At 39.8% G+C, this 23,070-nt stretch overlaps 1 pseudogene; it reads left to right on the top strand.

Annotated features, from left to right (window-relative positions):
• The first annotated feature begins 368 nt into the window (after positions 1-368).
• On the top strand, positions 369-1,967 carry LOC107536299 (small ribosomal subunit protein uS2 pseudogene; annotated as a pseudogene).
• The last annotated feature ends 21,103 nt before the right edge of the window (positions 1,968-23,070 follow it).

The raw sequence follows: 23,070 nt of genomic DNA, 5'->3' as shown, positions 1-23,070 counted from the left end.
TCAGTGTACACAGGGTGGGGCAAGAGGAGGTTTGTGGTTGTGAATATGAGAAGCCCTGAGTTGATTCTTGTATTATTATTTATTAATTAGTGTATGACTTTCCATATAAACTACTTTGGGCCCACCCTATGTTATTCACACACACACACACACATGCACACATACACGCACATGCATATGTAGAGATGGAGGGGAAGCAAAATATTACAACTGTAAAGACATGTTTCTAAAAGTGAAGGGCAAAATACAAAAATGAAACATCCCATTAACTAAGTGAGCATATTGTATAAATCCATCAGTCTTCTTCTCTTTGATTAGCTTTAGGGCTATTTGACAAAACACTTTTGCCTTTGCCACCTGGTGGCAGGATGGCAGTAATAGCAGCGGCCGACAGACCCTACACTTTTCTCCTGCGAGACATCTTCCACAAAGTATTCAGAGTTCCCCCATATGGCCACAAAAGAGCATCTCTCGAGGACTCCCGTGAGCAGACAGCAGCCATGGAGTCCCTGAAAAGGGAAATCACGCCGTGGGGAACTTGCACCCCCGCTTTGTCTCCAACCCAGCGTAAGAGAATAGGGGCTGAGAGGGAAACGAACACAAGGGTGAGCATTCTGCCCAGTTTTGCAGAGCGATAGCAAAGGACAGATGGTCAATGAATCCGATGGGAGCTGTTTTTATCTTTTCTTTTTCTAGATCCTTTTGTTTTTGTGTGTCTGTGAGAGAGAGAGAGAGAAACACGGAGAAAAGGGGAGACTGGAATTCATTTCTGAATGTGTCTAAGAGGCCATATGCACACACAGACACTTAGAGGTGTAGATAGGCTTGGAGACAAAACGACTTGCCTGCCAATTTTTCTAAATAAATATGTTCACAGATTTCATAGCATTAATGAACTGCAAAATAACCACATATTGAAGCTAGATGCAGCTGCTGTTACTGTTTGAGAATATTTTAAGGGAATATTAAGCTAATAATATCAATTCGAGAGGTCAAATTCTCAGATTGCTTAAATAAGAAACCTCTTAGGGCTTTCTGCGCTACCCAGAGAGGGGTCCACAAGGCGTTGCTCTCGGTTCCCACGTAACTTCAAGGGAAACTTTCACAGTGTCCTGCAAATGAAGGAGGGGGATGTCCTCAAATTCCTCGCGGCGGGAACCCACTTAGGTGGCACCAACCTTGACTTCCAGATGGAACAGGACATCTATCAAAGGATGCCATCAGAGTGACGGCATCTGCATCATAAATCCGAAGAGAACGCGAGAGAAGCTTCTGCCGGCAGCTCGTGCCATTGTTGCCATTGGAAACGCCGCTGATGTCAGTGTCCTATCGTCCAGGAATACTGGCCAGCGAGCTGTGCTGAAGTTCGCTGCTGCCGCTGGAGCCGCACCTATAGCCGGTCGCTTCACTCCTGGAACCTTCACAGCCAGGTCCGCGCCGCCTGCCGGGAGCCGAGACTCCTGGCGGTCGCCGATCCCCGGGCTGGCCGCCAGCCTCTCACAGAGGCGTCATATGTGAACCTGCCACCATCGCTCTGTGCAGCAGGCTCTGCTCTGCGCTCTGCGGACATTGCCATCCCTTGCAGCAACAAGGGGGCCCGCTCAGTGGGGCTGACGTGGTGGGTGCTGGCCCGAGGAGTACTACGCATGCGTGGCACCCTCTCCCGCGAACACCGCGGGAGGTCCCGCCTGATCTTTACTTCTACAGGGATCCGGAAGAGATTGGAAAGGAAGAGCAGGCTGCTGCTGGAAAGGCTGTGACCAAAGAGGCATTTCAGGGTGAATGGCCCGCTCCAGCTCCTGGGTTCACTGCTGCTCAGCCTGGTCTGAAGACGCGCGGGTGCCTCCTGTGCCCGTTGGGCAGCTTCCTCCTGAAGACTGGACGCGCAGCCCGCCACTGAAGACTCGGCTGCAGCCCCCACTGCCCAGGCCACCGAATGGGTAGGAACAGCCACTGCGTGGTCCTGAGCTGTTCTTCCACAAACTCTTAACAGAATGGAAATAAGGTGGACGGAAAAGAAACAAGTTCTAAAAAAAAAAAAAAGAAAGAAAGAAAGAAACCACTTATGGTGTAGCATGAATAGAGGAGGAGCACACGGTCTAGATGTCAGGTGTTAGATTCATGGGTATTCATTATAATTTTATAATTTCTATATACAATACACGTGTTTTGTGAGTTAAAATACATGCTCAGGGAGTATGTTAAAAAGATAATAAGAAAAAGTTTTAAATTGGTTTATAGGCAACTACAACGTTTAAAGGTAAAAAGAAAATAATACATGAGCTATAGTTATGATACATGAGTAACGCTGCTCAAAGCTGATTGATATACAATGTCTAGCGTTGTTGCGATAGCTTTGACAACATTCCTGAGCTGAACTAAGAAATAGTATTTATCATGATGCCAACATACTTGTGAAGTGCTGAATTTTAACAATAATTTTAGTAATAAAGATATTTTTGTCATTGTAAACTAAAAATAATAGGTTGCTAATCAATATAGACAAAACCAAGCCTGAACCCTTCTGATGGCCCGATAAAGAGCTGCAGAGATAAACTTCGATTCAAATCTGACTCCACCATGTTCTTTCAAAGTGCTATTGCCATTAAAGTTCTAACTAAATATCTTCCCAGAGAAACTTAGCTGAAAGTCAGCCTTAGGAGAGAAAAAGAAAGTGCTACTAGACACACTAATTCTAAAATTTAGATAGAAATGCAAAGTAACAACAATAGTGGAAACTCTTTTGAAGAACTAAGAGAACTTGTTTCCCCAGATATAAAGACACAGTATAAAGTCATGAGTTAAGACTGTGGTGTTTGTGTAAGGATAGACAAATAGAATGAAGTAGAGAACTCATGCACTGATCAACATTTAATTCTTTTTTATTTTACCAATTGAATCCTCCAACAACTCTGAAAGGGATTATCCTCACTACTTTACAAAGAAGGTCTTGAGAGTTTTTTGTTTTCTTTAAGATTTTTAAAAATTGACTTTTAGAGAGTGAGGAAAGGAGGGGACAAAGAGAGAAACATGGATTTGGGAGGGGAACATAGATCGGCTGCCTCCTGCACGCTCCCTACTGGGGATCAAACCCTCAACCAGGGCATGTACCCTGACAGAATGGAACCAGCAACCCCTCGGTGCACAGGATGGCGCCCAACAGAGTCACACCGGCCAGGACAACGTTTGATTCTTAACAAAGGATACTGCAGAGCAGTGTAGAAAGAACTGTCTTTTCAATAAATGATGCTGGGATATTTGAACAAAAATCTTGGGAAGGATAAAAAGAAACTTAACCTTAATTCATACCATACACAAAAATCAATTTGGGGTGGATTAAATATCTAAATTTGAAAGGAAAAAAAAATTTTAGAGAATAATACAGAACATCTTCATAATTTTGGTATAAGGAAAGCATTAGAAAAGAGGACACACAAATTAAGAAGTTGGTAAATTTGACTCTATTAAAAATTAAGAACTTCTATTCAACAAAAAACATTAATAGAATAAAATACAAGCCACAAAAAGGAAAATTAATTTGCAACATATATAACTGACAAGGGCTTGTATCCATAGTATAGAAAGAACTACTAGAAATCACTAAGAAAATGATGAACAATGCAATTGTGAAATAGGCAGGAGACCTGAAGAGACATTTCCCAAAAGAACATATCAAGTAGCCAATAAACATGAAAATTGCCCAACCTCATTAGTAATCAGGGAAATGCAAATTAAAACTACAACTGGTTGATACTGCATATCCACTAGAATAGCCAAAATTAAATAAACTGCCTAGCAATTGTTGGCAAGGCTGTGAAGCACTGGGAACTCTCACACACTGCTGGTGGGAATGTTACAACAACAATTTGACTTTCTCTAGTAAAGTTAAAGAAGCACATACCCCCACCGCTCAGCCGGTGTGGCTCAGTGGTTGAGCATCAACCCAGGAACCAAGAGATCCCTGGTTCAATTCCTAGTCAGGGCACATGCCTGGGTTGTGGGCTTGATCCTCAGTAGGGCATGTGCAGGAGGCAGAAAAACTGATGATGTTTGTCTCTCATCACTGATGTTTCTATCTCCCTCCCTTCCTCTCTCTCTAAAAGTCAATTTTAAAAATATTTTTAAAAAAGAAAGAAATGCATAGCCTATGACCAAGCAATTCAACACTCTGGTACCCAATAGAAATATGAGCACATATATACCAAAGAGACATGTACATAAATCTTCGTGGAAGTACTATTTGCAATCTCTCCAAATTGGAAATAACCCAAATATGGCAGTGATAGTGGAATGGATAAATATGTAATGTGATATATTTATACAATGGAATGATACACAGCAATGAAAATGAACACACCAGAAGTACATACAACATTATGGATGAATCTCGCAAACATAATGTTGAGTGAAATAAGCTAGGTATGAAAGACCATGTTATTCCATTTGTAGAAAGTTTAAAAGAAACAGGAAAGACTAAAGTATAGTGTTGAAGAGTACATGCTTAGGAAAGTCAAGAAAACGGTTACCTTTGGGAGAACAAAGGAAATAATGATTAAGAGAGAATTGCTGGTAATGTTCCTTTTCTTGAGCTGAGTAGTGGTTACAAGTAGTAGTTTGCTTTGTGATAATTTATTGAGCTATACATTTTCGTATTGTGTACTTTACTGATTGAGAGTTATATTTCACAACAAAAATGGTTTTTAAAGAGAGAGAGAAAAGAGCAGAATTTTTAAATCCTCCATTCAGTTCCGCAGGAGGGAAAAAGTATTGAGTGCTTATGTGTTAGGCTTGGTACTTCTTTTATGAAGCCATGGGAGACTGGGATACAAGGATAAATGCCATGATTCCTGTCCTCAAAATGCTTACAATCTTATGGGAATGAGAGATATATAAAGTATTACACAGTGGAATTAAATAAGCAATAAGTGAAGATATTGTTCTGCAATTTGCTCTATTGGGTTCCAACAAAATGTTACATTATTTTAAAACTGCCTTATAAAAGTGATTGTCTCAAGAGGAAGAAGTGAGATGTAACAAAGAAAAATAATAGTTTTTTTCTTTAGTAATTTCAGCAATAAAAAGGTTTTTGTTATTGTAGCCTAAAAATAACAGATTGGTTGATCAACCAGACAAAAACAAGCCTGAACCATTCTCATGATCCTTTAACTTCATACTCTGGAGCTTTTCCATTTCTGTTCCCATCTTTGGCCCTAAAATTTTCCAAGCACTTATGTTCCAGGAAGATAATTTTTCAAATCATATTAAAATATATTATCCTTGACTTTTGCATAAGTCATGGCTTTTATTTTCCTAGCTCTACACAATATTATCATTAACCCAGCACTTCTTACACACACTATTATCACTTTTATTACCCATTGACACAAAAGTGAAACACGTTGGCAAAACAAAGTCCAGACAATGACACTCTCCCGGGACCAAACTGGAATTACAACTAAAATATAGAAAAATCATCCTGAATAATCAACTGCAACTAAACATGAGCTGGAGAGCGCCTTCATAAAGAGGAAAAGTGGAGGTCACATAGCGAATGGTAGGAAGTACAGAGGCGCAAGAGGGCTCGCTGGGCTCCCACAGGCAGCAGCTGAAGGGCCAGAGGGATATCTCAGCAGTGGGAGGTTTCCACTGAGGACTCTGGGGCCTAAACCCCAGGCTGGGCTTCCCATCCAAGAGCACCAGAACTGAGAAAGGTCCTCACATAACATCTGGCTGTGAAAAGCAGCTGGGTTTCTGTCTGCCAGGGAGAGGTGGCTGGAAATGCAGGCACCCACTAAAGGAACCAACACACAAAGTTTCATGTGCAGCCACTCACTTTAGCTCCAACAGAGGGAGGGCAGAGTGGACTAGAGCTGTGTGAGGAGAACCTAGGGTTGTGGGCTCTGGAGATAGAGCTCAGAGGGCACCCCTCTAGATTCCTGTGCCAAGTCATTCCCCCATACTGCAAAGGACATCTTTCTGAGGCAGATATTTATCTTCCAAGCAGCTTTTGACTGAGGGGGAAGCAATTGTCCCACCTTACTGGAAAACCTCTCACCCTACCCTGTGGAGTTTATACAGCCTGAGGCTCATTAAGAGAATCAAATTAATCAGCCTGCAGCCAGAAGCAGACCTCAGAGTGCTTTGAGTCTTTGCCTGATCCGCTTCTGGACCCAGGTCTTGGAAAAGCAGATGTTGGTGTGAATCTTGGTCCTGTCCAAATGCACCCAGCCCAAAAAGAGGGGACCTCAAGCACTGGGTTGTTGAAAGCTTCAAACAGGGCACTCAAGGCCAGTCAGAAACAGCATCTGGCATTGGCCTGCCACAGAGATCCTTCAAAATGACTGTGAGTCATAGCAGGCCTACCTAATACATAGAAACAAACCCAAACGGGCAGCCTAAATGGGGAGACCAAAAAATAAGCCCCAAGTGAAAGAACAAGAGAAGTCTCCAAAAAAAGAGCTAAATGAAATGGAGTTAAACAATCTATCAGATATAGAGTTTGGAATACTGATTGTAAGGATGCTCAACAGCATGAAAAAAGATATGGAAACTATGAAGGAAATGAAGAATGACATAGCAGAAATAAAGAATATATTGGAAGGAATAAACAGCAGATTAGAGGAAGCTGAGGATCAGATCAGTGAGTTAGAAGACAGGGTAGAAAAAATCACTCAATCAGAGATCAAAAAAACAAAAACAAATCCCAATTAAAAAACAGGAGGACAGTCTGAGGGAGCTGTGGGACAACATGAAATGTAACAATATTCACATCACAGGAGTGCCAGAAGAGGTTGAAAGTAAGCAAGGGTTAGAGAATCTGTTTGAAAAAATAATGGCAGAAAACTTCAATAACCTGGTGAAGAAAAAAAGTCACACAAGTTCAGGAGGCACAGAGAGTCCCAAGCAAGGAAATCCAAAGAGGCCCATGCCCAGATACATCATCATTAAAATGCCAAAAATTCAAGGCAAAGAGAGAATCTTAAAGGCAGCAAGAGAAAAGCAAGCTGTTACCTACAAAGGAGCTCCCATAAGGCTGTCAGCTGACTTCTCATCAGAATCTCTACAGGCCAGAAGGGAATGGCATGAAGTATTCAAAGTAATGCAAAACAAGGATCTGAAACCAAGACTACTCTATCCAGTGAGACTATCATTCAAAATAGATGGTGAAATAAAGAGCTTCCCAGACAAAAAAAGGCTAAAGGAGTTTATCACCACAAAACCAGGATCGCAGGAAAAGTTAAAGGGACTGCTGTAATAAGAAGAAATAGAGAGAGAAACAGGCATAAAGAATTAAAATGTCAATGAATAAGGACATATCAATAATAACCTTAAGGACTTTAGGGGAGAGATCAATAGCAATACAGTCATAGTTGTGGACTTGAACACCCCACTGACTTCACTGGATAGATCTTCCAGACAAAAAGTCGACACAGAAACATTGACTCTAAATGGCACACTAGAATAGATGGATTCAATTGATGTTTATAGAACATTTCACCCCAAAGCTGCAGAATATACATTCCTCTCAAGTGCACATAGGTCATTCTCAAAGCTAGAGAACATGTTAGGACACAAAACAAGTCTCTACAAGTTCAAGAAGACTGAAATTATATCAAGCATCTCAGATCACAAGGGCATGAAATTAGAAATCAACTACAGTGGAAACACTGAAAAACATTCAAACACAAGGAGGATAAATAACAGGTTATTAAACAATGAGTGGGTTACCAATAAGATCAAGAAAGAAACAAAAAACTTCCTTGAAACAATTGAAAATGAATACACAACAACCCCAAATCTATGGGACACAGCAAAAGCAGTGCTAAGAGGGAAGTTCATAGCACTGTAGGCCTACCTTAAAAAGCAAGAAAAATTTTTAGTAAACTGTCTAACCTTACAACTTAAAGAATTAGAGAGCTCCCCCGTGAAGCCACCCAGACCAGGGCTTTTGTTTGCTGGTAATTTTTTTATTGCTGCTTCAATTCATCAGTTATTGGCCTATTCAGGTTTTCTCATTCTTCCTGATTCAGTTTTACATGATCTCACTCATATGCGGAATCTAATAAACAAAACAGACTGAGGAACACAATAGATCCAGAGACACAGAAGCATGAAACAGACTGATGAACCTCAGTGGGAAGGTGGGGGTGGGGGAGTGGATGGGGAGAGATTAATCAAAGAACTTATATGCATATATGCATAACCCATGGACACAGACAATAGTGTGGTACAGGCCTGGTGGGGGGTTGGGTTGGAGAGGATCAATGGGGAAAAAAGGGGGGATATCTGTAATACTTTCAACAATAAAGATAAATAAATAAAAGAAAAAAGGGGGGAAAAAAGTTAAGAAAAAACCAAGTCCAGTCCAGTTCACAAACAAGAGACCAACTTTGCTGCCAGCCATTCATTCAGCTTTCTGTTCCTACAGCAACAAGCAGTAGCAGTTCTGAATCTCAGTCGTGTTATAGAACGTAGGCACTGCAATTCATGTTTCCTATGAATTTAATTGTATCCAGTTTGCAATATGGAAACCCAGTGTAGGTGAAATGCCTACATATAGAAATTGCTATAGAAATATAGAGAGGGAAATGTTTAATTCATTCTTGAAGGGAAATTGAAGTTCAGGAAAGCTCAGGGAAACTCACATTTAATCTGAGTTTTGAGTAAAGAGAAGAGTGTCTGCGGATGTAGAAGAGGAGGAGGCACCTCCAGGTCAGGACACAATGTAAACAAAGGCAGGAAATATTGCTTTAAAGTCCAGAGACCAGAAATTAAACTGTCATGATTGAAACAGGGTGTTTTTGAAAGCCAATTTAAAAAAATCTTTTAAAATAATGTAAATGTACATCCATCTCATTGTGTAGAGCTAGTATCTGATTTCCTAAGAATAGATGCTGTTGCTTCCCAGTCACTTCTCAATGAAATATTTTTAGATGATTTCACTTCTGTTAATCTGCATTCATTTCTCTCATTAGACATTTTTCCCCTTTATTAGAATGACTGTACTTGACAAAAGGCAGTGGCAGTCTCTGATAAAATGTATCTAGAGGAATGGGCTTTAGTCTGGTTTGGCAGCATAAACACTGAACTTGAAGCAGGATATCTGGGTCCTGGTCCTGGCATATCTTTCAAAGTTCTCCATGAACTGAATCAATCTGTTTTGACCTCAACTTTTTTTTTTTTTTTTAACCTATAAAGCAAGGTAAACTCCAAGATCCCTTCTACTATAATGATCCTCTCAAATGGTGAACTGTGAGCTAATTAGCAGCCTAATGTCCTGTCTTTCAGAGGATTTGCCTGCCAGAAACAAAACAAATTAAAACATTTGCTTCCTAAGAAAGGGGCTCTTAGGTAGAGTTCCCCAGACAATGCTGAGGTAAGAACCTTAATCTATGCACATGATAAACTATACTAGCAATGCTAATCTGTCATTAAAGTTTAATTAAATTAGGTTCAGAATCAAACCGTGATCTTCTGGTTTATAGGTCGACACTCAACCCCTGAGCCACACCAGCCGGGCTGGTAACATTTCTTTACTGTCACAACTGAGGGGAGGGAATATTATTAACATCTAGTGGGTACATGCTAGGAATACTGTTGATACTACAAAGAACTGACCTGCCCAAAATGTCATTAGTGTTGCTTTAAGAATCCTTGCTCTTTCAGAATTAATTTGGGGTTCAGTGCTTCTCACATTCAGCAATGGAGTGGCATGGTAGCAACAAGACTGAGAAAGTTCTGAAACCTAAAGGAATACAGCAAGGCTCAGGCAGATAAAGAATAGAAACCAAATCAAAATGAGCTGTGAACATTCCCTTTCCTCCTGGTGATCCCCTCACTGTCCTACTCTCTAATTCTATGGTAATGGTCATTTTATACCCTTCATATAGTACAAGGTTCATCAATGATACAAGTATAATATTAAAAAGGTTGACTCAGAATGCAATAGGCCTAAACTTAGAAGGGCAGTATTTAATTACTTCTTCCTTTGGGATAAGTTCCTTCTAAGAGGCAATCCCTCCTTGAAATTTGGCTTCTATTGCACTTCTTAAATTACTCCCATCTCACCTCCAATTTACTAGTATAAGGTCTTGTTTTGATTGTTACTTATATGAGATAATTTTTCAAGAGGAATATTAGCTTGGTTAGGCCCAGCTGAGCTCCCTACTAGAAAAAGTAAGCAGTAATTCCTTTTATGACCTCGCTCTCACTTATTTGCATTCTAATATGTTTCCATGAATTAGAAATAAAGGGGTAGAATAGCAGCTTGTGCTGGGAATTACAGATAACATTAGAAGAATGTCACATTGGTGATTATAATCCTGTGTGTCATAGAACAAAAAAGGCTGAGAACTATTGGCTTATTAGAAATTTTAGCAATATCATAAATAAAACATAATTAGAAAGGTAAATCAGTTACTGTAAAGAATATTCATTGTAATTAACATTTGATAGTTTTATATGACCTGTTTTTAGAATTCCTGTTACTGTTCTACTCTATTAGAAAACATGGTTTAAAGTAACCCAACCTCTGGAGTTTGGAGCTTTACTTTGGTCACCATGTACACTCAATTCAGTCTATCCACATTTCCATGTAAGATCCATCTATTAGATAAGTTTTTATTTTTTTTTATTTATTTATTTTTAAATTTATCTTTATTGTTGAAAGTATTACCGGTGTCCCATTTTTCCCCCTCAATTGACCCCCTCCACCTCGTTCCCACCCCCTCCCCAGGCCTTCACCCTGCCATTGTCTGTGTCCATGGGTTATGTATATATGCATATAACTTCTTTGGTTAATCTCTTCCCACCCTCCACCCCCCTTCCGTCTTCCCTCTGAAATATGATCGTCTGTTATATGTGTCAATGTCTCTAAATCTATTTAGTTCATCATATTCTTTTGTTCATTAGCTTCTTGTTAAAGAAGACCCTTCAACATTTCCTGTAGTCCTGGTCTGGTGGTGATGAACTCCTTTAGCTTTTCCTTGTCTTGAGAAGCTCTTTATCTGGCCTTTAATTCTAAATGATAGCTTTGCTGGGTAAAGTAATCTTGGTTGTAGTTCCATGTTTTTCATCACTTTGAATATTTCTTGCCACGCCCTTCTGGCCTGCAAAGTTTCTGTTGAGAAATCAGCTGACAGTAGTATGGGTGCTCCCTTGTAGGTAACTAATTGCTTTTCTCTTGCTACTTTTAAGATTCTCTCTTTGTCTTTAATCTTTGGCATTTTAATTATGATGTGTCTTGCTGTGGGCCTCTTTGGGTTCCTCTTGTTTGGGACCCTCTGTGCTTCCTGGACTTGTAAGTCTTTTTCTTTCCCCAGGTAGGGGAAGTTTTCTGTAATTATTTTTTCAAATAGGTTTTCAATTTCTTGGTCTCTTTCTTCCCCTTCTGGCATCCCAATAATACGAATGTTGGGCCTCTTGAAGTTGTCCCAGAGGCTCCTTATGCTATCTTCATATTTCTGGGTTCTTTTTTCTTTTTGCTCTTCTGGTTGGGTGTTTTTTGTTTCTTCATGTTCCAAATTACTGATTTGATTCTCAGCATCTTCTACTCTACTGTTGATTCCCTGTAAATTATTCTTCATTTCAGTTCGTGTAGCCTTCATTTCAAATTGGTACTTTATTTTGTCATAAATTTTCTCAATTATTTTCGTCATTCTCTTACTAATATCCTTGAACATCCTTATAACGATTATTCTGAACTCTGTATCTGTTAGTTTGCTTGGATCTATTTCGCTTAGTTCCTCTTCTAGAGATTTCTTCTGTTCTTTCCTTTGTGACATGTTTCTTTGCCTCTGCATTTTGGCTGCTTCCTGGTGTTTGTTTCTATGTATTGAGCTGCTATGTTTCCTAGAATTTGTAGAGTGGCTTTGTGTAGTAGGTGTCCTGTAGGGTCCAGTGGCTCAGCCTCCCCAGTCACCTGGGCTGGGCCTTCTAAGTGCTCCCCTGTGTGGGCTGTGTGCAACGTCCTGTTCTAGTTGAGCCTTGGTTGCTGTTGGTGTCACTGGGAGGAACTTACCTCCAGGCCAATCAGCTGTGAGGACCAGCTGCAACTACAGCCAAAGAGCTGCTGTGCTGGAGACACCCCTGTGGAGCAGGATTTACTTCAGTGGAGCTTTGGCATTCACCAAGTGCACCCCTTGAGTATGTCACTCGTGGATGTGGTAGGGTTGTAATCCAGCGTAGTCGAGTCTGACCACCGGGTGCACTATCTCTGGGGCCTCCCGGGAGGTGCAAAGTCAGCCTCTGCCAGTGCCTTGCCCAGGGCCACTCAGCATGAGCTACACAGCAAACCATAGCTGGCTCTACTTGTGCTGGGCTTGGAGGTGTCCAGGAGAGGCCAAGCTATGAGCCAATGCAGGCTGCTGCTAGTGCCAGGGTTGGGGCCACTTATCAAGCTGTATGGGGCCCGCTGCTGCTTGTTTGAGAGATTTTAGGAAAGTCCTAAGCATGAGGCTTGAGAGGCCCCTTACACAGAAAAGCCCCTGGAAATGGCTTGGATGATCTGTAGGTGGGGAGGGGAGGGGCCTCTGGGAATCATGGAGCGGCTCAAAAGGTGTGAGTCAAGTGCTGGCGATTCAAATATGGCGCCTGCCTACCGGCTGTGGGCGAGGAGGGCTTGCCAAAAGAGCAATGGCCTCTGCCAGCTCTTCTGTCTGGGAGAAAGCCACCCCTCCACCTCTCACCCCAACTTCAGGCAGGTTAGTTCCTCCCCAAATGTCCCAGGTTCCTTTCAGGCTGCTGTCCGGCGCTGGGGCTCAGAGGGAGCACGTCTGAGTGAGTCCATGCGTGGGCCCTTTAAGAGGAGCTGCTGGGGCTCCCGCAGCCTCCACAACCCTCAGGGACAGTCCCCGCTGGTTTCACAGCCCAGAGTTGTGGGGACGTCTCTTCCCGGCCCTGGAGCCCTGGGCTGGGGACCTGCTGTGGGGCTGGTACCCCTCACTCCTCCAGGAAACCCCCACCACCAAGATTCCCTCCCGGGTTTAAACCGTGGCACCGGGTGTGGGCCTGCAGCTGGGTCTCCGGGATTCAGCCCGGATCCGCCCACGTCTCCACCCCTCCTCCCGGTCTCGGTGCTTCTTCAGGTGCCTGGTTGTAGGGCTTCTGTTCAGCCAGGTCTCAGGAGGCTCTGAGTGATGGCGGTTCTGTATTTTAGTTGTAATTTTGATGTGGTTGCGGGAGGTGGTGGGTGCAGCTGTTACCTACACCGTCATCTTGTTTCCTCTCTAGATCAGTTTTTAAATTTCAAGACTATGACTACTCATTTAAAGAGTATAAATCATTTTGACTCCATGTCTATAGTAGAAATTAGCTAAAATGTCCTAAGACACAAAGTATGGGAAAATGACCAGGTATCAGTTTCTGTTTTATAACATCAGTTGATGTTTTATAAATCTCAAATGATTGCTGTCAAGAAAAGATTACAACATTTGACCCAAAAAGAAATTATTTGCTCCTGGAATGAAGTTAAAAACAGAGGTAACTAGAGCAGCACTTCCCCCAGGTATGTTTACTCCATGGGACAATAATTCTAAGGAAGTCCGCAAGTGTTATGGCAAAAAAAAGAAAAAAGCAGGGTGTTTAAAATCAAGACCCAAATTAATAATTTCAGTAAGTGAAAAATGTCAGCTCTCTAAGAGGCAGGCATCAATTAAGATGGTTTTCAACATAGTCCCCTTATTTTTTATTCCAAATAGTATTAAGTATTTAGTGGATATTATCTGTACTGGTTCATCAGCCATCTGCTCCTGGTGATCTTGCTCCTAGAATTTTGTCAAAATTTCAAACTGACTGGAGATTGACCCCACCCTTTCCTTAAGACACAACCTAGTTACTACTCCGTCTCCCAGGTGACCTGCCTTCTCCTTCAATCAAGACTGACAGTGAAGACATCCAATGACAGCTTATTCTTTATCATTTGGAATACTAAAAGGTAGGCTTCTTCTCTTCTTTACTAAAGATAATGTGAAGTGGTAAGCATGCAAAGATTTTTGCAACATTATAGTAAATCTGATATGTTCTTTCCTCTGATAGAATTTATATGCATTATTTATAGAAAAAGAACAATCTAAGCCTAAGCTAATATAATATTTCCCCAGTAACAACTTAGCTCTCCAAGTAACAGTTTGTAATGTCCACATATTCACAGGCATGTTGGCCACAGACTCAGCCTGCTATATCCAACACATGCAAAGTTAATAGGTTTCATTGTACATGAATGTTCATAGAACCATCATTCATAATGGCCAAAAATGGAAATAAACGAAATACTCACCAATTAATAATATAAACAAACTGTGGTATATCCATATGTTGGAATTTTATACCACAGTAAAAAATAATGAAGTACTGATACATGTTACAGGCATGGATGAACCTCAAACCTGTTACGCTAAATGAAAGAAGACAGCCACAAAAGACTACATACTGCATGAATCCATTTATATGAAATGTTCAGAATAGGAAAACCCATAGAGAAAGAATATAGGCCTAGAAAGTAGGGATAAAGGGGAGTGACTGCAAATGGGTTTCTTTTTGAGATCATGATAATGATCTGGAATTATAGTAATGATGGTTGCAAAACTGTAAATATACTAAAAATCATTAATTATACACTTTAAATGAGTGAACTATGGTATGTAAATTATATCTCAATAAAACTGTTTAAAAATTTAATAGGTTTCTTCATTATAGAACTTTGCAGAGCCTTTAATATATTAATGTAACTTGTAAATCTTTAAGTGGAAAGCAGAGAACGAAGTACTTCACATAATAATTTGCTCCATGGACCAAAGCCCTCCCTCACATGTTTTATGAGCATCCCACGGAAATGGTGTTTTTATAAATTCAACAGTTCACAAAGGCAGAATTCAAATGCCAATGGACATATAAAATAAAGCTACAATATCTAGATTTTGCCTATAAAAACAACAACAACAAAAATTTATAAAAACAAATGAAAAGTTTCCCGGTTGGCAAGGGTTATGTATAAGGAAGCAAGGCCTCTCACACAATTCTGATGCAAATGTAAATTAATAAAATATCTTTGTAGGGCAATGCAGCAATGCAGATCAGCAGCCTTAAAAATATTCTTTTTTTCCCTGCCAAATATTTCCACTTTTAAGAACTTATCCTGAGAAATCCTTTAGGAATAGAAACAAAATATCATTTATAAATATTCACCCAGAATTATATATTGTTTAAAATTAAGAAAACCATATAAATTACCAGAGATAGGGTATTTTTGAAGCTATGGCATACACATAAGTCAATTTGCAGGTAGAAAAACTCTAAGCTAGTATTTATAGACAATCTTTAAAGAAGTTCCAAGCAAGAGATAAATTCTTATTAATTCTTGGATAGTGTTTTGGGGAATAGTTCAGTGGATTTAAGTAAGATGGGTCAGATAATACCGCAGCTACGACATATATTCTAACCAATAATGTTTCAAGGTAGTAAATTCTTAGACTTAATTTGTTCCCACTCAAAAATTATCCCCCAGTGGGAGAGGAAAAAGAAGAAATGCAATGGAGAGAGGTCTCCTGCTCCATGCATGCTCAGGAGAGTTGGCCATCAGTCTTGCTCAAACAGGGCCTTCTTGGGGAATAAAAGGCAGGTCTGGGTGTGAGGAGCACTAGGCATGACGAACTTTCCAGGCCCTACCTGCCATTCCACTCCTAGACCAAAAGAATTGTTTGAGTAAAGCTAGCTGACTAAACCAGGAATCTTGTTTCCTTTTTCTGTGGAATCTATTTTCCAAAGCATCAGTCAGCCATTCTAATGTTTTCTAGAAGTAAAGAACAGTCTCGACAGACGTTTCCTCCAAAACAACTTCCCAGAGGGGGGAAAGGGGGGATATGTATCTCTTACACGTTGGCAAAAGGAGGTATAAGGCATGGCATGATATTCAGTCAAAAAAATTGATTTCATTATGATAAAGCCAGAGGTATAAAAGTTAACCGCCTGGCTTAAGACTCAAGACAATTACATTTCCACACAATTCTTACGTAGATTTAAGAGAGTAGAAAGATCTGAGGTTGTCAGATAAAGATCTTCAAGGATTTAGTGCTGTGCCAATTCTCTCTACAGGTGGAATATCTTCTACAGTTACTGAAAGGACTGTAAATTCATATAGAAAGAAACTTCTGATCAGTTCTCCAGGGTTCCCTATTTCAGTGAAAGGTCCCTGAATGGATCCAGTTGCCCAGATTAAAAACTGTTTCCCTGGCTTTATAATTTCTCAAAGGAATTATTGCAACAGTCTCCCAACTGGACTTGTAGGCACAGTCACACTTAACTAGAAAAGTCTTTCTAAATCATGAATCTGATCATGTCATTCTTTCTTAAAAACTTTTGGTGGCTGGGAGAGGGATAGAAATATCAGTGATGAGAGAGTCATTGATCAGCTGCCTCCTGCATGCCCCCTGCTGGGGATCAAGCAGGCAAACTGGGCATGTGCCCTGACTGGGAATCAAACCTCGATCTCCTGAATCATAGGTCGATGCTCAACCTATGAGCCAGGACAGCCACGACAGCCAGGCCAAAGTCCTCATCTTTAAGGATGTCACAATTTAACAGGATGATAAATATGTAATTAATAGCTATAATACAGGTATAATAAGTATAATATCAGACAAGTAAGTTAGGTATAATAGAGACACAAAGAAGGAACTAATCAGGGACAGACATTCAACTAGGATCATAGAGGACTTAGAGAATGAGAAGGCAGTGCATCAAGGGAAGAGAAACAGAGTGTACCAATGCATGAAGGCATGAAATAGCACAGCGTGATACAGTGTGATGTACACACATATCATTTTAAGTAAGTTACTTGGCTTTGCAAATTAACAGATTTTCTTTAAAGTACCAATAATTTTTAATAAGTATTTAAAATAATACTAACAATGCCCAGATGCCAAAAGAAAGAACACTGTGTATACCAATATAATGTTAATAAGGAAGTGCTCACAAACATATTTCAAAACATATTAGTATTTCAAAGTTCCTATGCTACTCTGGTGGAAAATGTGGTGCTTTGCAAACGTTGACTTCTGTTCTGTCTTGGGGTGCAATGTGCTTCTCCAAGATACTGGCAAATCAAAACATAGCACCTGAACAGGAGCAGTGAAGTGAATTTATTTACCTGATATAGATCAGGGGATTGTACTGCTGAAAACAATACAAACAACATGCTGAAACTACAGATTTAGTGAAAAACTATGTAGGTTAAAAGAAAAAAAGCTTTTAGCTTCTACTTAAAGCTCAAACAATGGATAAATGAGGATCTGCTTAAAGGGAACTACATAACACACAACTAGCTCTGCTCTTCGTTGTGTTTTCTGCCTGAACCTCAGCACAGGTGGGTTTATTGTGATACCAGGCTAGCAGCAGCAGAAGCAGGTACACTGCACCAGGGGACCAAAATAAATAAAATAAAGTTTTGGAAAATTACACAATGATCATTTGAAACCAGCCCCCACATAAAGTACCTCAACATTAAATGGGGCCACATTTAATTGGAAAGCCACCAAGAGCTAGAAGATTACATGGACTGCAGTGCAGAAAACAAAAAATAGGGCAGAAACCTTGGGTTTTCTGCCAAGTCCAGAAAACTACATTGTAGACTATGCAGAGGTATGACCATCTTTTCATTGATTGCCAAGAATCTAAGTCTGTTTTTTTAAAAAATTACAAAGGAAATAGAAGCAATATATTAAGGAACAAGAACCACTATGTTTTGGAGAGAGATGTCAGAAGTGATGAATTATAAGTCAAAAATATTTATTGAATCCCTGCCATGTGTCTGTTAGTTCACTTAATATGTACTTTCTTAATATCTACTAGCTACTATGCTACCCACTAAGAAGAGAGAAAATAAAAGTGGTAAAATCTGTAGTTTCTGGAGCTTGCAGCTAACTGGACAGTCAAGACACGCCAATGTGAAAGAGTTGAGTAGCAATGTAAGGCAGCGTTATATTCTATGATTATTGCCAAAACAATACAATTTGTAGACGACAGGTGCTTACTTCAGAAGAGAAAGAGATGAGCTAAGCAGAACCTTGAGGAAGATCTCCAAGAGGGAGGATTTGTGCTGGCTCTTGAAGAAAGTGTGAATTCTGATCTTAGGTCTGCCTTTAACCAGCAGAATAGAATAATTAAGTCACAGTACTTCTTTGGATTTTCATCTTTATCTTCATACTTCAAAATGGGAGTTTTAAATTAGGCAATCTCTGAATTGCCTTCCTGTTCTAAAATTCCATCATTCGAGAATATAAGAAAAAGCATAAGGGTAAAATGGTTAGGAGGTATTCAAAAAGTGTTTCAGACAAATCCAAAGAAACTGGGAAGAAAAAAGTGAGCAGTCATTGGAGAAGGAGAAGAAAGCCTAATGGGTTCAAATCAAAAGTACGGTTTACTGCACACAATCTGTTAATGTGGTCCAGCAGAAAAACAGCTACTAAAAGTCTAGTAAAAGGCAGACCTGTTGCAGCAAAATAAATTGCTGTGATAGAAATCTAGAGGATATCAAGGAGGCACAATAAGATAATGATCAGTTCTACCTGGCAGCAGCAGGGGGTGGGGTCTGTCAGGAATGTTTTAAAGGAGGTTGACTGCTTGGGCATTGCTAAAGGAGAAAGAGACTGGAAGCCTCAGGAGAACTTTCCTGTCTCTGCTCTACGCACTGCAACTCCTCCTACCTACAACAATATATGGCACACAAAGTCACTCAATGAATATTTGAATAATTAGTTACTCAGATAATTAATGTACATGCCCTGATATAAAGGACTGAACAAAGTGGGCTTCCAATAACACAATGCCATAATAATGAATTTTTAAAATTTTTCATTTACCAACATTACTCACATCATAATAACCTTTTCAATTTTCTCAATCAACTATTATATTAATAATATAATTGTAATTGTATGGTTGTCTAAGAAATTTGTATTATTGTTATTAATAATAAATGGTAGTGCCCTGATGGGCGTAGCTCAGCAATTGAGCATTGACCTAGATTGAGGTTCGATTACCGGTCAGGGCACATGCCTGGGTTGCGGACTCGATCCCCAAAAGGGGGCGTGCAGGAGACAGCCAATCAGTGACTCATCATTGATGTTTCTCTCTCTCTTTTCCCTTCTCCCTTCCTCTGTCTGAAATCAATAAAGATATATTTTAAAATAATAATAATAATAATAATAATAATAATAATAATAAATGGTAGAGAAGGAAGTGGGGAAGGCATTCCAATATAGACTATCCAAACAAAGGATCAGAGACATACTATAGCTTGGGAAACAGGACATCCTTAGAGCTACGGACATAAGGAAAAAATAAGTCTGAAGAGGCTGATAGAGGCTGGGTTACAGTTCTACCAAAAATATGGGCATATAGGTCTAAGATTGCCAGTTTTTTTACTCTAATAACTTCTTTTTTAATGTCAAAAAATATACTCATGTGATGGTAATTATACTTTTAGTGTCTATTAAATAAGAAAACATAATGAAAAAGGGTATGATGAAATTAATAGTAATTTTTAAATAAGTTTTAATTTTACCCATCACAATAGTGTTTAGACATTTTTAAAAAGTAGTGAGATTTTGTAGAAATTATATATTCAATATATAGACAAAGGTTAGTGAGTATATAGATTCATTCATGCCCTCCCCACAAATTGAGAACCACTGCTATTTGCTAATATATGTACAGTGCCTATTCTAAGCACTGTACACGTTATTAACTCAATTCACACAACAAACATATGAGGTAGACATTATTATCCCCACTTGTGGCAGTTTGTTTTTACTGCCTTCTACTTCTTATCTTTTCCTTTATTAAGAGACTGTAATTTTCAACTGAAGACATTGCTGATGTAAGACTATATTTCCTTGCCTCCTTGGCCTCTGGGGGTGATCATGTGACTAAGTTTAGATCAAAGAGAAGTGGAAATGTACTTTTGAAGAAGTCTTCTTAAATATTGGAGGGGTGTGCCCTTCTTCCTTCCTGCTTCCTGTATCAAAAATGTCATGTCTGGCCCTGGCTGGTGTGGCTCAGCTGGTTAGAGCATCCTCCCATACACTGAAAGGTCATGGGTTCGATTCCCAGTCAGGGCACATACCCAGGTTGTGGGTTCAATCCCCCGTAGGGGTGGATACAGGAAGCAACCAATCGATGTTTCTCTCTCTCTCCTCCCTTCCTTTCTCTCTAAAAATCAATAAAAACATATCCTTGGGTGAGGGTTTTTAAAAGTTTTAGAAAATAAAAGAATGTCATGTCTGGAAGTGAAGATGGGGGATGACAGAGTGGTGAGTTGGAAGGAGCCTGCCATGTTAGTCTTAGATGGCCTGCTTCTGGACTTTTTTATGGGAGAGAGAAGAAAATCCTATCTTTAAGTTATTCTTTCCACTGTTATATGGAGCCAAACTTAATCCTAATGGATATGCAATTTTGGAAATGAGAAAATTAGAGTACCGAGGTAAGCACTTTGTCTGATGTTAAAAAATTAATAAGAAGTAGAGAGAGACTTCTAACTCACCTATTCTTACTCCAGAGCTCACGTGACCCCTACAGTGTGTTGCCTCTTGGACATGGGTTCGACATAGGGAAGTAACTTAACAAATGTGTGTTCTCTTCACTAGTATTGGTTGCAGGCTGCCACTCAGAGGAAGCATTCCCTTCATAAGGTAGCCTTCTAAAGAGGTAATTCTGAAGGGGGCTGATGACTGAGGGCTATCTGCTGGCAGCACTCTCAGCATCTGGGGGAATAAGTCTTCCTTCCTGAGAGGGGATCTGGGTGGCACATCATAGCATCCACCTCCTATACATAACATCATACCTCTTCCTGTGCCTGTTACCAAATTACTAATTGATCATAGCTTTCTTTCTCACTTATCCAGAGACACATTCTTAATATTTTTTAATACAGCAATCCAGATACTGTTACTAATTGATTGGAGTTAGCACACAGCATACTAGCCCTTTCCCTCTAGCTATCTAAAACTTGGTTGATGTAGGTTAGAAAGGCCTGGACCCCTCTGACTCAGGACAACTCTGAAGACCATCTCAGCTTCAGAGCTCTATGCAGAACTGGGTGAGGCTTTCAGTGAGACTGTGTAACAGCCCAACTTCCCCTCTGCCCATCCTGTTTTCCTCACTTCTCTTCCCATCTGCCAGTGGTCATCCCAAGAACACTCCCTAAAAAACTTCTATCACTAATCTCCATCTCAGAGTCTGTTTCCTGGGGAACTTAACCGGCAACATCATGTCTTTATTCACTCATTAACTGTTCTTAATTGAAGGGAGGTAATGCATCTCAATACAAAGAAAACTTAGTTGTAGCTAACATTTGTTTTGGTCTACCCAACACTCTGTTTCTTCATATCAGACTGCCCACTGGCCACAAAGGAGTGTCCTATGCTCTGCCAATCATAATACTTCACCTCCTTGGCCACAGTGATGGCTGTAAGTGGTGTGCACATGATTAGGCTTGGACATCCTGAATCCTTCCCTGGTAATTTTTGTACTGACAGCTAGAACACAGACCTCCCTTGCTTCTCAGATCATAGAACTGGCAGGATAAGATCCAGGGAATGCTGGGGCCATATTTCCTGTCTACAAGGAAAAGGACCACCTGAAGTAGGACAGAATAAACCCATGAAGAGGGCAGAAACAGAAAGAATTAGACCTGAAAGCCTCAAGGCCCCTACCAGTACCCCAGTTCCTGCTACTTCTGAATAGTACTGTGAACCATCTTAGTATCCTTCTAATATATACATTTTAAATTAAATATTTTATTTTTTGCTTAAACAGTTTAGGTTGGGTTTTTTTCATTTGCAATGGAAAAAACTTGCTTACATCTGTGTATTTTATACTTCTATGATCTGCCACCTTCACTAACCTAGTCTTACCCAATGTCCTTAATTTGGGGAAATAAGTTAATAAAATAATCCCTCCTTTGCTCAACTCCAGCACATCAAATTTTTTATAAGTCAAAATATATTAAAGTCAGTACATTCCAAATAGTGTTTTGAACTTGAGAAAGGGTCAGGTTTATACAAGAGAAATAAATGACGTGATTTCTCCCTTTAAAGAAAACTCCATCTAGCCCTGGCTGGTGTGGCTCAGTTGGTTGAGCGTCATCCCCGTGCACCCAAAGGTTTCCGGTCAGGGAATGTGCCTGGGTTGTGGGCTTGATCCCCAATGTGGGGCGTGCAGGAGGCAGCCAATGTTTCTCCCTTTTTCTCCCTCTCCCTTCATCTCTCTCTAAAACAATCAATTAAAACATATTTTAAAAGAAAGAAACCTCCATCTAAACAGAAAAACTCCTATGATTCAACCATACTTGCCACTCTATAATAGATGCTTATTCCTCAATTAAATCTTAAAATATTATTTCTCTATAACCATACTACCCTTTTAGTTTTAAGAATATATTTATGTCTATACTTGATAACCTAAAAGATATCCCAAAAGATAGGAACTGACTTTCAAAAAATAATTTTACTTGCCTGGCTGGTTTGGCTCAGTGGTTGAGCATTGACCCATGAACCTGGAGATCACAGTTCCATTCCTGGTAAGGGCACAGGCCGATCAATGATTCTCATCATTGATGTTTCTATCCCATTCTCCGTCTCCCTTCCTCTCTCTGAAATCAATAAAAAACATATTTTAAAAAATAATAATTTTACGTTAGAATAGTTTTAGAAATACAGAAAAATTGTGAAAATAGTACAGAATTCCCATATACCCCACATCGAACCTCCCTCATTATTAACATCCTATATTAGCATGGTACATTTATGACAACCAATTAACCAATAATGAAACATTATTATTAACTAAAGCCCATATTTTATTAGATTTATGTTCACATTTTATCAGGTTTCCTTAGTTTTTACCTAATGATCCTTTTCTGTTCTAGGATTCTATCTAGGATACCACATTACATTTATTATGTCTCCTTACCCTTCTTTTGGCTGTAAAAGTTTTTCAGATTTTCCTTGTTTATGATGACCTTGTAGAATTATTGTTAAAGTATTTTGTAGATTGGCCCTTAATTGGGATTTGTCT

This window comes from Miniopterus natalensis, chromosome 1, assembly GCF_054644295.1.
Source record: "Miniopterus natalensis isolate mMinNat1 chromosome 1, mMinNat1.hap1, whole genome shotgun sequence".
In the NCBI taxonomy this organism is placed as follows: Eukaryota; Metazoa; Chordata; class Mammalia; order Chiroptera; family Miniopteridae; genus Miniopterus; species Miniopterus natalensis.
Note: the sequence above shows the minus strand (reverse complement) of the source record. Positions and strands in the feature narration are given on the sequence as shown.